General features: G+C 38.3%; 1 protein-coding gene across 5 annotated transcripts in view; it reads left to right on the top strand.

The window, feature by feature from the left end:
• Positions 1-16,095, top strand: part of CTNNA2 (catenin alpha 2) — a 766,120-nt gene that overhangs the window by 64,731 nt on the left and 685,294 nt on the right. Inside the window, exon 1 of one of the 5 annotated variants that reach the window (XM_065597257.1) lies at positions 4,967-4,985. The exons of the other annotated variants lie outside the window; for them this stretch is intronic. The gene's annotated coding sequence lies outside the window, so the exon portion shown is untranslated. Of the gene's footprint in view, positions 1-4,966; positions 4,986-16,095 lie in introns of those variants that run through there. 5 annotated transcript variants of the gene reach the window in all.

Below are 16,095 nucleotides of genomic sequence, written 5' to 3'. Positions count from 1 at the left end.
ATACTGGGTCAGGCCAATGGTCCATCTAGTCCAGTATCCTGTCTTCTGACTGTGGCCAGTGCCAGGTGCTTTAGAGAGAATGAACAAAATGGAAATTTTGAGTGATCCATCCCCTGTTGTCCAGTCCCAGCTTCTGATAGTTGAAGGTTTAGGGACACATGGGACTATGTCCCTGACCATCTTAACTATTAGCCTTTGATGGAACCATCTTCCAGGAACATAACTATTTCTTTTTTTGAACCCAGTTATCTTTTGGCCTTCACAGGCTGATTATGGGTTGTGTGAAGAAGTACTTCCTTTTGTTTGTTTAAAACCTGCTGTCTATTAATTTCATTGAGTTACCGTTCATTCTTGTGTTATGTGAAGGGATAAATTACACTTCCCTATTCATTTTCTCCATACCACTCATTATTTTATAGACTTTGATTGTATCCCCCCTTAGTAGTCTCTCTTCTGAGCTGAACAGTCCCAGTCTTTTTCATCCCTTATTTTATGGAAACTGTTCCATGCCTCTAATAATTTTTATTGCCTTCCTCTGTAAGTTTTCCAGTTCTAAAATATCTTTCCTGAGATGGGGAAATTAGAATTGCACACAGTATTCAAGGTGTGGGTATACCATGTATTTATACAGAGGCATTATGATGTTTTCTGTGTTATCTGTCCCTTTCCTAATGGTTCCTAACATTCTGTTAGCTATTTTGACTGCTGCTGCACATTGAATGGATGTTTTCAGAGAACTATCCACAATGACTTCAAGATCTCTTCCTTGAGTGATAACAGCTAATGTATTTTGTATGTTCAGTTGGGATTATTTTTTTTCCAATGTGCATTCCTTTATCAACATTGAATTTCATCTGCCATTTTGTTACCCAGTAAACCAGATTAGTGAGATCCCTTTTTAACTCTTCGCAGTCAGATTCACTCGACTATTTTGAGTAATTTAGTATCTGCAAATTTTCTCACCTCACTGCTCAACAGTTTTTCCAGATCATTTATGTATATGTTGAACAGATCCTTGGGGAATCCCACTATTTACCTCTCTCCTTTGTGAAAAGTGACCATTTATTCCTACCCTTTGTTTCCTTATTTGACTTCCAGTTTTTAAAGTATATATTTTTGTCTCTAATGCCCTCTTTTACTCTGCTGTTTAGCCACAGTGGCATTTTTTTAGTTCTTCCTTTTTTATTATTTGGGTTATACATTTAATCTGAGCCTTTGTTTTAGTGTTTTTAAATAGTCTCCATGCAGTTTACAGTTATGTCACTCTTGTGACTGTTTTTTTTAAATTTCTGTTTAACTAGCCTCCTCATTTTGGTCCCCTTTTTGAAGTTAAATGCTATTGTGATTGGTTTCTCTAGCATTTCCCCCCCACAAGGATGTTAACTTTAATTACATTATGGTCACTTTTACCAAGAAGTTCAGCGATATTCTTTTAGAAAAGATCCTGTGCTCCCTTTAGGATTTAACCAAGAATTGCCTCTCCGCTGGTGGGTTCCAGGACAAGCTGCTCCAAGCAGAAACCATTTATGGTGTCTAGAAATTTTATCTTGGCATCTCTTCCTGAGGTGACGTATACCCAGTCAATATGAGCGTAGTTGAAATCCCCCATTATTGCATTTTCTGCCTTCATAGCCTCTCTAATCTCCCTGAGCATTTCACAGTCACTGATACCATCCTGCTAAGGTGGTCGATAGTATATTCCTACTGCTATGCTCTTATTGTTTAAGCAGGTCATTTCTATTCATATAAATTGTATGCTACAGTTTGATTCATTAAAGATTTTTACTTTATTTTACGCGCTTTCTTTCACATACAGTACCGGTCCCCCACCAGTGCAACCTTCCCTGTCATTCCTATATATTTTGTACCCTGGTATTACCCTGTCCCATTGATTATCATCATTCCACCAAGTTTCCACAATGCCTACTATATCAACATCTTCACTTAATACCAGGAATTTTAGTTCACCCATTTTAGTATTTATACTTCTAGCATTTGTATATAAGTGCTTGTACGTTTTGTGAATATGCAAATACTTGCCTTCATGTGTCATATTTAAATGAAACTCTTACATTTGACTGTTCCTGACTAGCTCCTACCTGTATTTTACCAACTTCTTTCCTATCCTCTTTAGTAGGACTTCGAGTTCCTTCAATAAATTCATCCCTAAGGGATGTCTCTCCCTGAATCATGTGCTTCTCCACACCTGTCAGGTATCCCACAGCCCTTAGTTTAAAATATTTTCAATTTTACATGTCAGCAGTCTCGTTTCATTTTTGTCTAGGTGGAACTCATCCTTTCTGTACAGGCTCCTCCTTTTCCAGAAGGTTCCCCCAGTTCCTAATAAACTTAAAACCCTCTTTCTTATACTATCATCTCATCCTCACATTGAGACCTTTCAGTTCTGCCTGTCTTTCTGACCCACGCGTGAAACTGAAAGTATTTCTGAGAATGCTGCCATGGTGGTCTGGGACTTTAAACTCTTACCTAGCAGCCTAAATTTAGTCTCCAGGACTTCTTTCCTTCCTCTCCATGTGTCATGGGTACCTACATGTACCATGACCACTGGCTCCTCCCCAGCACTGTGCACACATGTATCTACATGTCTTGTGAGATATACAACCTCAATTTACCATGCCGTTCTTTGTCATCACAAACCCAACTGTCTATATTTCTAGTAATTTCCGGCCATGTTCCTTGCGTCAGCCAAATGCATATCTTAACGCCAGAAGGGACCATTAAGTCTTCTAGTCTGACCTCCTTAAATTTCATCCAATTACCCCTGTATTTAGCTCAGTAACTTGCTTGGCTTGTGTCCTGATCTGTGACATTAGTGTAAATATGGAGTACCTCCATTTAAACTAATAATGTTATTTCAGATTTACACCAGTATAAAAGGGATATCAGAATCTCTCCCCTTATTTCTGGGTTTGGAGAAGATTCTATCCCTTCCTAAGCCTAGTCTATGTCTCCCCTAGAGGTCTGATGCTTCCAGCCAATGATCTCTTGATTTCTTTTGAAGATGAGAATATTGTTCTTGTTAAATGTATTAACACTCAGTGAATTAATAATAAAAGGTGAATATATCATGTATTATTGCCTCTTTCCCCATATGACCTGTATCCTTTTGTGTGAATAAACATAATATCAACACTGGGTCACATTCCACTTCATCATATCCTTGTATATCCTCAGTAAATCTATTGACTTCAGTGGCATTACTTTGTACACCTGCGACCCGATATAATACGAATTCGGATATAAAGCAGCGCTCTGGGGGGGCTGCACACTCCGGCGGATCAAAGCAAGTTTGATATAATGCAGTTTTACCTATAATGCGGTAAGATTTTTTGGCTCCCGAAGACAGCATTATATCGGTGTAGAGGTGTATTTACATGGCTCTCAGATCAGAATTTGTAGTCAACTCTACCATTGTGGTTCTAAAAAACTGCCAAGTTTGCACCTACAATATACAAACTACTCTTCAGAATGTATTGTGATCAGCACATTTTCCATGGTGCTTGATGTTGAGAGCTTAGCAACTGTTTGTTTGATTATTTCAAAGAATGTTGTTGTCGGTTAGTCAGTATTGCTGGGGTGAATTAATGCTGGCTGAAGTACACCAGATGTTCGAGATAAGTTAAAATGCTACTCAATTCATAGAAGCCATTGCAGAAAACAAAAATCTAACAAAAATCTACAAGATAGCACCCAGCTTAAATTGGTTCTAGGAGAAAGAAGTTTTGAATTGGCCTTGATTCCAGCTTGTAAATCTGCTGTGGTACTATAGTTCCTTAATTGGAAAAGTTTGCTTTCCTATATTTGTTCTGATGCAATATGTCCAAATTTCACAATAATGTATATTTTCTCTTATTATCACTCTTGAAAATAATAATATAAATATCAGATACATCCTTACAAATATTTACTTTTGAAGAGTGAAACTTAGAATTTCTTTGTGGGGTGGGGAGTCACTTTAAATATATTTTGAAGAACTGTTTATTCCTTTCAGACATTTGTGAACACCGAAGCTACTTCATTTAACCCTGAACAGCAATAGTCCCACTTGTCTTTAAGAAAATAATTTAATTGTATTAGACATTTAATGAGCAATATGTATTTGATTGTTTTTAGAGTCTGCAGACCAATGTAGATAGGAAAACACAACTAAGCAAATTAAGGAATGGATGAAAGAACAGAAAATGTTAAGAAGACATGATATGAATTGCTGAGCTGCAGTCTGTTTCAACAGTTGCTATGGAAATTCTTTGTTGCTGGGTTTGTGTTGTGTGTGCAATGAGGCATTCAAATGATGGAAGGGGTTACAGACAGTTGGAAAAATAAAGACGACTAAATCCTGTGGTGTGAAGATTGAGAATAATCTTCAGACTTTTGTTTAGGGTATATAGGAATTTGATATTCATGTGAGAATGATTTGTACTGTTTAAAATGATTAATTATGCACTTCAATGAGTGCTAACAGTGCTAACAGAACACGATCAGGCAAAGTTTGGACAAAAAACAAGGGAGAAGTACACCTCATTCCCATCAGTCCTCAGTCTTCATTGTGCTCTGCCTCTCCAAAAGTCAGGGAGAATGGGGGGCTTTGCAGTGTGCCCTTAAAGCCCATGGATTCAGGCTATTTCAGACCAGATGGGGAGTAAGCTGCAAAGTCCAGGGCTCCTGAGAGAAAATCCTGCCTTAACTTTCCTTCTTCTGAGGGGGACTTTTAGAGTGCTCTCATTTATGCTCATTACTTCTTCATAAATACATCATTATCACTTGGAGAGGTAGCATTCAAGTAATGGGGCCTTAAACCCATGTAGAGTGTTCTAGGTAAAAGCCAATAAACGATAAAGTTATGTTGTAGATTAACTATAGTGATCTTTGATCACATGCATGGGATTCAACTGTTTAATGCTGGTTTAGGAAGTATTTTCTTGTTTCCTCTGGAGTATTAAGCAGAGATCTGTCCCTGGGATAAGGTGAGTGTGTCGCATACCATCAATTATGATTTAAGGGGGGCAGATATAAGTGAACCTTGGTCCTTCCCATCATCTTTTTCTGTTGCTTTTATTTAAGGCGGGAGGGATAGCTCAGTGGTTTGAGCACTGGCCTCCTAAACCCAAGGTTGTGAGTTCAATCCTTGAGGGGGGGGGGCACTTAGGGATCTGGGGCAAAATCACTACTTGGTCCTGCTAGTGAAGGCAGGGGGTGGACTTGATGACCTTTCAGGTCCCTTCTAGTTCTATCAGATAGGCATATCTCCATATAAAAGTGATAAACTAGATATATTTTTGTCTCAATAGCCATTGTATCTTCATTTGCAGAACAGAGCTTTTCTTTTCTTTTCTTTTCTTTTCTTTTCTTTTCTATGATGGTAGTAACCCAAGGATTTCAACAGATGAGAATACACATCTTGCAAATACAACACTGATGAAAAGCATTGTTTTAGAAAAGTTGATAAGGGAAGTTTTCTAAGGTGAGGTACACCTTAGGAAGCCAGTCCACTGGAAAAATACATTATGGAAACATTCTACAACAAGCCTACAGCGTTACTAAAATAAAGTGTGTGATAAGAAGGGAATGCAAATCAGCAAATCAAAAAACAGGAGGACCTTTAATTGGCTTGGAGGCAGTCCTACGTCAGGATATGCTGTATGGCTTCTTCACCATATATACTGCATCACACAGGCTCTGATTCTTCTACTACTGAAGTCAATGGAAAACTCCCATTGGCATCAGTGGAGCAGGATGAGGTCCATACTGTGGTATGTAAGGTAAAATGCATCTTCATTAATGCCCTATGTATCTGATATGTTCCTTTAGAATTGGCAACGTGCCAGTGAATGCTACCTTGATTTGTGGCAATAAAGGACATACCTGTAAATGTAAATATGCTGGATTGGCTAGGGTAACAGCTGATGTTTCCAGATAAATAGAAATCTCCAGCCACAATATTTTAATTGAGCAGACAAGGACAAGGTATTCTTTGGACACTTGATTCTCACATTTCAATCAAGTTCTCAGGGAAAAAATGATCACTTGCAATTGCTGCATTATAAAAGTGGTCTAGCTGAGTTTGGTTTTGCAAAGTTTTGGACTACATGGGTCTTGAGAATGTAACTGTAGAGGGGAATCATTATCAAGTAGGTCTATTTCTGGTGGGATCCCACAGGGATTGGTTCTTGGCCCTATGCTATTTACCAGCTTTACCAATGACCAGGAAGAAAACATAAAATCATCAATGATAATGTTTGCACCAAAAATGGGGGAGTGGTAAATAATGAAGAGGACATGTCACTGATTCAGACCTATCTGGTAAACTGGGTGCAAGCAAACAATATGCATTTTACTATAGCTAAATGTATACATCTAGGAACAAAGAATATAGGCCCTACTTACAGGATGGGAGACTCTAGCCTAGAAAGTAGTGACTCTGAAAAAGATTTGGGTGTTGTGGTAGATAATCTGCTGAACATGAGCTCTCAGTGTGATGCTGTGGCCAAAAGAGCTAACGTGATCCTGGGATGCATAAAAAGGGAAATCTTAAGTAGAAGCAGAGAGGTAATTTTAACTCTGTATTTGGCACTGGTGTGTCCGCTGCTGGAATCCTGTGTCCAGTTCTGGTGCCCACAATTCAAGAAGGATGTTGATAAATAGGAGAGGATTCAGAGAAGAGCCACAGGAATGTTTAAAGATTAGAAAAGATGCATTCTAGCAGTGGTTCCCAACCTTTTTCATCTGGCGGGCGCCACATGATGAGCTACGGAGAGCCGTGGCAGCGGATGAGCATCCGCAGAAATGCCGCCAACAAGAGGCAACGTCAATAGGCATTGCTGCTGAAATGCCACCGAGAAGCAGCAGCATCCAGAGGTGTCACCACCGAAATGCCACCAAAAATCGGCAGGAGAAAAGTAGCGGATAATGTATATCAAAATTGGCTAATAAGTAATTGCAGATATCACATTAATTATGCTGCAGTACTGTACATATTTTTTTCTTAGAAAATAGCTATTTGTGCATATCAGTATTTGTAACTTTAACACATTGTTATGTGAAAAACATTGGGGACCCCTATCTTATAGTGATAGACTCAAGGAGATCGATCTATTTAGTTTAACAAAGAGAAGACTAAGTGGTAACTTCATTGTAGTCTATAAGTACCAACCTGGGAAACAAATATTTAATAATGGATTCTTCAGTGTGGCAAAGAGAAGTATAACATGATCTAATGGCTGGAAGTTGCAGCTATACAAATTCAGACTGGAAATGAGGTATACATTTTTGATAGTGAGGTTAACTAACCATTGGGACAACTTACAATGGGCTGTGGTTGATTTTCCATCACTGATCATTTTTGAATCAGGATTCAGTGTTTTTCTAAAAGAAATGCTCTAGGAATTATTTTGGGGAAGTTCTCTGGACAGTGTTATACAGGAGATCAAATTAGATGAACACACAATAATGCATTTTAGCCTTGCAATCTATGAATCTGTACGTATGTATGTGCCATCATTGCCATAGTATTGTCACATCTCAACCATGAATAGATTTTTATCTTCACATGACCCCAGTGAGTTGGGGAAAGTACCTCTGGGATTTTACAAATGGGAAACTGAAACATAGGGTAAATTAGTGCCTTCTCCAACGTCAAACAGGAAGTGTGTGGCTGAGCTGGGAATTGAATCCACTTATTCTGAGTCCCAATCAAGTTTCCCATCTGCAGGACCAACACAGAAGAGTTAAGTGATTTGTAAGATGCAGTCTCTACCATCATTCCAATATTCTATGTTAATCAAAACAGTTTAGTGAGCTGTATTACCAACAACCAAAACTCACTTTATTTAAAGGTCTAAATTAATGTTTTAATCTACAGGACAAATACTTTACTACTGATGAGACAATGAAGATTTTCTTAATAGCTTTACTTTTTTATTGTTAAGTAATTTCTACAATTGGCTTAATGCAAAGGTACTTATTCGACGGGGACAGGTGAGCAAAGCCCACAGGTAAGTGGGGAACATGGAGACCTGGGAGATGAATCAGAAACAAGAGGGAGCGTGGGCTATAATGGCAGAGAGAAAGGAGGGTCAGGGCAAAACTGGGAGGCAAGATCAAACCAGTATCTTAGATGCCTATATACAAATGCGAGAAGTATGGGTAATAAGCAGGAAGAACTGGAAGTGCTAATAAATAAATACAACTATGACATTGTTGGCATCACTGAAACTTGGTGGGATAATACACATGATTGGAATGTTGGTGTGGATGGGTACAGCTTGCTCAGGAGGGATAGACAGGAGAAAAAGGGAGGAGGTGTTGCCTTATATATTAAAAATGTACACACTTGGACTGAGGTGGAGATGGACATAGGAGACAGAAGTGTTGAGAGTCTCTGGGTTAGGCTAAAAGGGGTAAAAAACAACAGTGATGTCATGCTAGGAGTCTACTACAGGCCACCTAACCAGGTGGAAGAGGTGGATGAGGCTTTTTTTAAACAACTAACAAAATCATCCAAAGCCCAAGATTTGGTGGTGACGGGGGACTTCAACTATCCAAATATATGTTGGGAAAATAACAAGGCGGGGCACAGACTATCCAATAAATTCTTGGACTGCATTGCAGACAACTTTTTATTTCAGAAGGTTGAAAAAGCTACTGGGGGGAAACTGTTCTAGACTTGATTTTAACAAATAGGGAGGAACTCATTGAGAATTTGAAAGTAGAAGGCAGCTTTGGTGAAAGTGATCATGAAATCATAGGGTTTGCAATTCTAAGGAAGGGTAGAAGGAAGTACAGCAAAATAGAGACAATGGATTTCAGGAAGGCGGATTTTGGTAAGCTCTGAGAGCTGATAGGTAAGGTCCCATGGGAATCAAGACTGAGGGGAAAAACAATGAGGAGAGTTGGCAGTTTTTTCAAAGGGACACTATTAAGGGCCCAAAAGCAAGCTATTCTGCTGGTTAGGAAAGATAGAAAATGTGGCAAAAGACCACCTTGGCTTAACCACGAGATCTTGTGTGATCTAAAAAATAAAAAGGAGTCATATAAAAACTGCTTTGGAGGACAGGGTCATAATTCAAAATGATTTGGATAAATTGGAGAAATGGTCTGAGGTAAACAGGATGAAGTTTAACAAAGACAAATATAAAGTGCTCCACTTAGGAAGGAAAAATCAGTTTCACACATACAGAATGGGAAGAGACTGTCTAGGAAGGAGTACGGCAGAAAGGGATCTAGGGATTATAGTGGACCACAAGCTAAATATGAGTCAACAGTGTGATGCTGTTGCAAAAAAAGCAAACATGATTCTGGGATGTATTAACAGGTGTGTTGTGAGCAAGACACGAGAAGTCATTCTTCCGCTCTACTGTGTGCTGGTTAGGCCTCAGCTGGAGTATTGTGTCCAGTTCTGGGCACCACATTTCAAGAAAGATGTGGAGAAATTGGAGAGGGTCCAGAGAAGAGCAACAAGAATGATTAAAGGTCTTGAGAACATGACCTATGAAGGAAGGCTGAAAGAATTGGGTTTGTTTAGTTTGGAAAAGAGAAGGCTGAGAGGGGACATGATAGCAGTTTTCAGGTATCTAAAAGGGTGTCATAAGGAGGAGGGAGAAAACTTGTTCACCTTAGCCTCTAAGGATAGAACAAGCAGCAATGGGGGCTTAAACTGCAGCAAGGGAGGTTTAGGTTGGATATTAGGGAAAAGTTCCTAACTGTCAGGGTGGTTAAACACTGGAATAAATTGCCTGGGGAGGTTGTGGAATCTCTATCTCTGGAGATATTTAAGAGTAGATTAGATAAATGTCTATCAGGGATGGTCTAGACAGTATTTGGTCCTGCCATGAGGGCAGGGGACTGGACTCAATGACCTCTCGAGGTCCCTTCCAGTCCCAGAATCTATGAATCTATGAATTGGTGTGGAGATATTGCAGCAGAATAAATGTACCCGAAAAGCCAGATTACATATATGCAATGAAGTCTGGTTTTGTTCTAGTTTTCATGGAGGGAAACATAAAATTGGCTTTGTAGAATTTCATTCTCTCTCTTCAGTGAGGTGTAGCTTCTGTGGCACACTTCCTTTAGAATCTGTAGATCACTTGTGTAACATCCTCCAGGACAGGAGATGGTTTGCTGATCTCTATTCTTGGGTACAAGACTTCTTCTGAGTAATTGTTTATTTTATTTCTCTCATGAATGAGATTGAAATTATTTGTACCTGACATTTTGTTTTTGTGTATGTGCTACATAAAAGCTTTTATCTCATAGATACCGAAGGAAAGCCATTAACTAAAAATGTAAATTATGCTGAGAAAAAAAATGGACAACTTTTAATGAAATACAAAGAAAACCATAGTTTCTGTTGATATTGTATAGCACAAGACAAAGCTGAAGTGGTTTATATCTTCAGAATCCTAAAATGAAATCATTTTCCTAAGCTTGGTTTTCTGCTCTTTATTATTTTATAAATTCTAGATTTTTTTCCCCCCCAAAATCTTTCATAAAGCTTCAAAAAGAAACATAATTTTGTCTTTCAGTGATTTACATTCTCTTTTCTTAGGTGGTGTGGTGGTACTGTAGAGATAATTTCCTCCCTAACTTTATATTCTAAAGCAAATATTCATAAGAGAAACTTAGATATAATTAGCACTACAATAAGTATTATAATAATTTATACTTATATTAGCTACCTCCTTCACCCCTCCCCCCCACTACATACTTAGGGTACATCTTCACTACCCGCAGTATCGGCGGGTAGCAATCGATTTATCCGAGATCAATATATCGTGTCTCGGTAAGACGCAATATATCGATCCCCGAACGCGCTCACCGTCGACTCCGGAACTCCACCAGAGCGAGCGGCGGTAGCGCAGTCGATGGGGGAGCCGCATCCATCGATCCCGCGCCGTGTGGACCCCAGGTAATTCGATCCAAGATACTTCGACTTCAGCTACGCTATTCGCATAGCTGAAGTTGCATATCTTAGATCGATTCCCACCCCCCAGTGTAGACCAGCCCTTACTCAGTTAAATTGCATCAGTAAGCTACAGCCCATATCTTTCCAAGATGCAAGCTGAGGAATCTAACTCATGTGCAAAAGTACAAGACATTGACTTGGATCAAGCAGGAATCTTTTCAGAAGTGTCCCATTAACAATGAGTGGCCAATATAGCGAGAGAAACCAATGTTTAGCTTGCCACGTACTTGGATCACTGTTACTCAGCTAGGGTGGATAAAAATAAATTATTTAAAAAAAAACCATAAAACTTGTATTTTTAAAACTATTAAATTTTCTTTTTTAAAATAAATCTATTTAAAATTTAACTGCAGACAACATAGACTGTCTTTATTTAAACTTATTATAATCTATTAAAATAATTTAAACTATGTTTTTTAATTAAGCAGCACATATTTACTGCCAAGCTTTTAAAGAAAGTCAGACCACTGAAATGGTTGGAGTTGTTGGCTTAGAACCCAGAATCAGAATTTGTTGAAGTGCTATACCAGCTTTGATAGGTTCATAGAGAATATTTTCTTCATTTCAGCTTATTTATCTATTTCAGTTCAATGATTAATTCATTCAAAGTCAAGAAACTAATTAGGAGTTGAAAAAGCAGAAAAGCTTGTTTTCCTCTTCTAACTTATGAATAAAAACTAGGTGTGAGAGGATGAGACCTACTAGTTCTGAATTCTTGAAGGACATGATGACCACAAATTGAGTTCAATTCACTTCCTTTGTTTAATAAACCAGTTTGTTTTAAATGTAAAACATGTTTTGATAAACGTATTTTTAATCTTATATATCTAGCACATTTAAAGTAAAGGGATATCTCAGTGGTTTGAGCATTGGCCTGCTAAACCCAGGGTTGTGAGTTCAATCCTTGAGGGGGCCACTTAGGGATCTGGGGCAAAAATCAGTACTTGGTCCTGCCAATGAAGGCAGGGGGCTAGACTTGACCTTCCAGTTCTATGAGATAGGTGTATATGTCTGTATTTTTTAGCAAGTAGAAATAGATTTAAATGCAATTAGCAGCATTTTTAATCAAATTCTAATTTCCATCGAAATCGAGCTTCCATCCAAATCCACACAAATCATGAGTAAAAAAATTAATCCTCTAGTAAATAAGAAATACATCATTCACAATTTTCTAACAAAATAAAAACGTAAAAAATAAGAAACTAAATAAATATATCTTATTCTATATAATTTCTTAAATAAATGTTTTGATCTAGCGTATCCTCACAGTTAGCAAAAAGTACCAAATTCAATGTAAAGGCTAGATCTAGTTGTAAATCAAAATGTTTTAATTATTACCAACCAATAAAAATCCACCTTTGTTTAGGAAAATAAGTAGAAAGTACAAATGCCAAACAAGTTTAACATGGATTACTTAAATCGAGTTAAATCATGATTTTAAATTTAAAACATTCCACCCTGGACCCTGCTTCCTGTTATATTCTAAATCACATCTGCTTATTTTACTAATTAAAATCAAGTTTTTATTGCTTTTATTCTTGTTAGCACTGCTTAGCCAATATTATTATGAATACTGAACTAGATATTGGATTTTCTGGCTTGTGCATCATCAACAGAATTAACAGACTCATTGAATCGTAGTACTAGAAGAGACCTCAAGAGGTCATCTAGTCCAGTCCCTTGCACTCATGGCAGGACTAAGTATTATCTCGACCATAGAATTGTTAGCTATGTTTCAAATATTTATTACTGGTAATGTTATATATTGCATTTATGTATTATGAAGAAAAATAGAGGGGTAGTTTAAAAACAACAACAACAACAACTGCACTATGAACTTTACAGGAGAGGTCTTCACATGCATTAAGCACTTTTCCACCCACAAGTTTAGAGGAAGCTTCAAGCATGTTCAAGCTATGGATTGTAAAGCGGATAGAGAGATGTAGGCAGGCATCTTAAAGTGGCTGAATTTATTAAACAGAAATATGGATATGGCTGTTAATGCAAGAAATAAACTGGTAGAAAATCAGAAATATCAGGTCCTTTTTGTGTAGATATAAAACATATAAAGTTGTTTGATTTCATTTTGTATTTGCTCCTTCCCCAGTCTCATTAAATGTATATACTAAGTGACTTGTGATGTTTATGGTTATTTAATGTGAGAGTACTGGTTATTTAATGTAAAATTACAGTAAAAGTTTTACTGGGAACCACATGCTAGTTATTTCTAAAATGGATTAAAATAACTGTTCTGGGGGATGAGATGGCTCAATAATTTGGTAATGGGTCATAAAGCCCTTTACCCCTAGGTCAGTGATTCAAATCCAGCCCAGATCTGTAGTGATCTGAACAATTACCATCAGATGGTCTATTTGGACAAGTATCCACATCAGTAACAGAACAGTTGACATTAGCAACTTTGTTGGCAATCTCAGAGTGGTAAGTGAATGGGCATGGTAACTTAACTTTCTCTTTACCTCTCCAAGTGGTCCTTCTGGATCTGGTATGAGACACATTGCTGAAGAATCCTTGCTGCCTGACTAGTACCTTTCATGGTTAACTTTTTAAATACATTTTAAAAAATAGTTTATGGATGAAAGGTAGTGGATTGACTGTATTGGATAAAGCCTGTTGTCTACAGGTGGAGATAAGTTGCTGGTTGTGACCTACAAAGCCCTAAATGGCCTGGGGCTGGTCTACCCAAGGGACTGCCTCTCTGTGTGGGATTTCTTTCTGTAGTTTTGTATAAGAACATTAGAAAAGTAAAAGCAGCTAGGTACAAACTGTAACCTTGAGATTGTTTTCATTGATTGTATTCCAGGACTCTTTTGGGAGACATTGTGACTACAGAGATATTGCTGGTATTTTGTTCTCCATTATTTATTTATTTTTAGAGAGGGATGTGTGTATGCAATGCATGTAAATCTTGGTATTGAGTGGAACCAGCCTTATTGCTAATAATTAACGACACATTAGAAGAATAGCTCATCTTTGCTATAATATTACAGTAGTAGAAGTTGCTCCTGCCAGAGGTTAATCTACTGCAGCTTTATCACTTGACTTTAGAGAGCTTTGGTTTTTTTTGTTTGTTTTACACCTCTACCCCGATATAATGCTGTCCTCGGGAGCCAAAAAATCTTACCATGTTATAGGTGAAACCGCGTTATATTGAACTTGCTTTGATCCGCCGGAGTGCGCAGCCACCCCCCCCCCCCCCGGACCACTGCTTTACCGCGTTATATCAGAATTTGTGTTATATCGGGTTGCGTTATATCGAGGTAGAGGTGTTTTTGTTTTTTGGGGGGGGTGGGGGTTATTTTAATTTTGTTGTTGTTGCTGTTCCTAAATCAATTCATGCTGCTTAAGTGTACTATGTGCTCCCTTTCTCCACAATTTCTCAGCTGCTTACATAATATTATCTTAACTTTTCCTATCTATGTTCAGTGGAACCAGGGCAGCTAAATACGAATAATGTGAACCTACTTGCAATTTGCATGCAGTTCTTTATGAAATCCTCTCTCTGGTCAAGTCTCCATTTTGTCTAGTTTTTCAATAATTTATTTTGAACTACTTTGTGTTTCTTTCTCATACCTTTCTTTCTGGGGTGAATTTTCTTCCAGCCCTCTCCTTACCTTCAGAATCAGATACCTTTGTAGCAAAGTTTATTTAATTATCTTCATAACAGCTCTCTGTTGAGAAGTATCCCACCTACTTTTGTTGGCTCCCTGCTATAAAGCAGCCCACTGGTATTTCCCCAGTTTTGTTAAACAGCTAAGAGGGTGGAGCCAAGCGAATAGTATGAACATAATATTTCTGGACTTGGTGGAGGTAGCATCACAAAGCTCCATGGTTTCACTGCTTCATCATGGACCCCGTCCATTTGATAGTGTAAAACATTTGAGCTCAGAGTCCCCCCCGCCACAGTGTTTTGGTTTGCAGTAGGCACAGCAATGGTTGCAGTAGAGTAAATCCCATGTAAGGGTAACTCCTCATTAAGGCACAAATTGGTACCATTTTCCTTGAAGTTGCTTACCTTGCTGCTTATTGAATAAGGTATGGCCAAATGGAATGAAAGAGCATGCAAAGTGTCTGTATCAGACCAGTGATTCTAGTGGTGGGGGACCCTTTCACAATAGTTATATATGTTATGATGCTTGTAGACCAATAACCCAGGAGTGTAACAAATCCATCCTCTTCAAATTAGATTCCTCCAAAGTTTTTTTTTTTTTTAATTAAGGACCAATCTGGCTGTGGTGATTTAGCACATTGTCTGTACTCTTCCATCTCTGGATAGTTATCTTTTAAATTGAGAGGACTGCATGCATTTCCTGGCTCACTGCTTTATCAAGTATCTTTTCAATAGATAGCAGACTGCCCCATACAAGAGAAAACAACACTTTCATTAGCTTTAACACCCTTTAGTCAGCTTTATTCCTTCTCATAATATAGCTATGATGTTGCTCCCAATTTGTATTCCAGTATTTCAGAAGTGGCTTAGAAAACCAGCCTCTTGATTGAATCCCTAGCAGGGCAGAAAGGTCCAATGGACCAGAGGAGCAAAACAGTTTCCTATGATGAATTGGGATTCAATTAAATAAAACCAGAAAAGTTAAGATGAATATCAGGCAAACTTCCTGTCAGTAAAGGGAAATGAAGTCAGACTAGAAGATCTAATGAGTCTTTTCCATCTCTGTTTTCTGTGATTATATTACTTTTTTTTAAGATTAGCTGGAGAGAAGTGAATCATTATAGAATGGTATAGTTGGACTGCATCACAAATAAGTCCTGGCATAGTACTTTAGAAATGAATATGAGAGTTTAGGCTCTCTTGAGCATGGGCTCACTAACCATAGATTATGTCAAAGAAATCTAACTTCTTCGAAGGAGCAAAAAATTAATGAAAGCATGGCAGTGGATGTGAGTTACCTGGATTTCAGTAAGGCTTTTAGTAAGTTGTCTCACAGGCAGGGCCGGCTCTAGCATTTCTGCCGCCCCAAACAAAAAAAAAAAAGCCGTGATCGGCGGCGGCAGTTCAGCGGCAGGTCCTTTGCTCCTAGAGGAAGTGAGGGACCTGCCGCCCCCGAATTGCCGCAGGTGCCGCCCCTCTCCCTTGG

Source organism: Chrysemys picta, chromosome 5 (assembly GCF_011386835.1).
Source record: "Chrysemys picta bellii isolate R12L10 chromosome 5, ASM1138683v2, whole genome shotgun sequence".
Taxonomy (NCBI): domain Eukaryota; kingdom Metazoa; phylum Chordata; order Testudines; family Emydidae; genus Chrysemys; species Chrysemys picta.
This window is presented reverse-complemented; position numbering and strand designations above follow the sequence as displayed.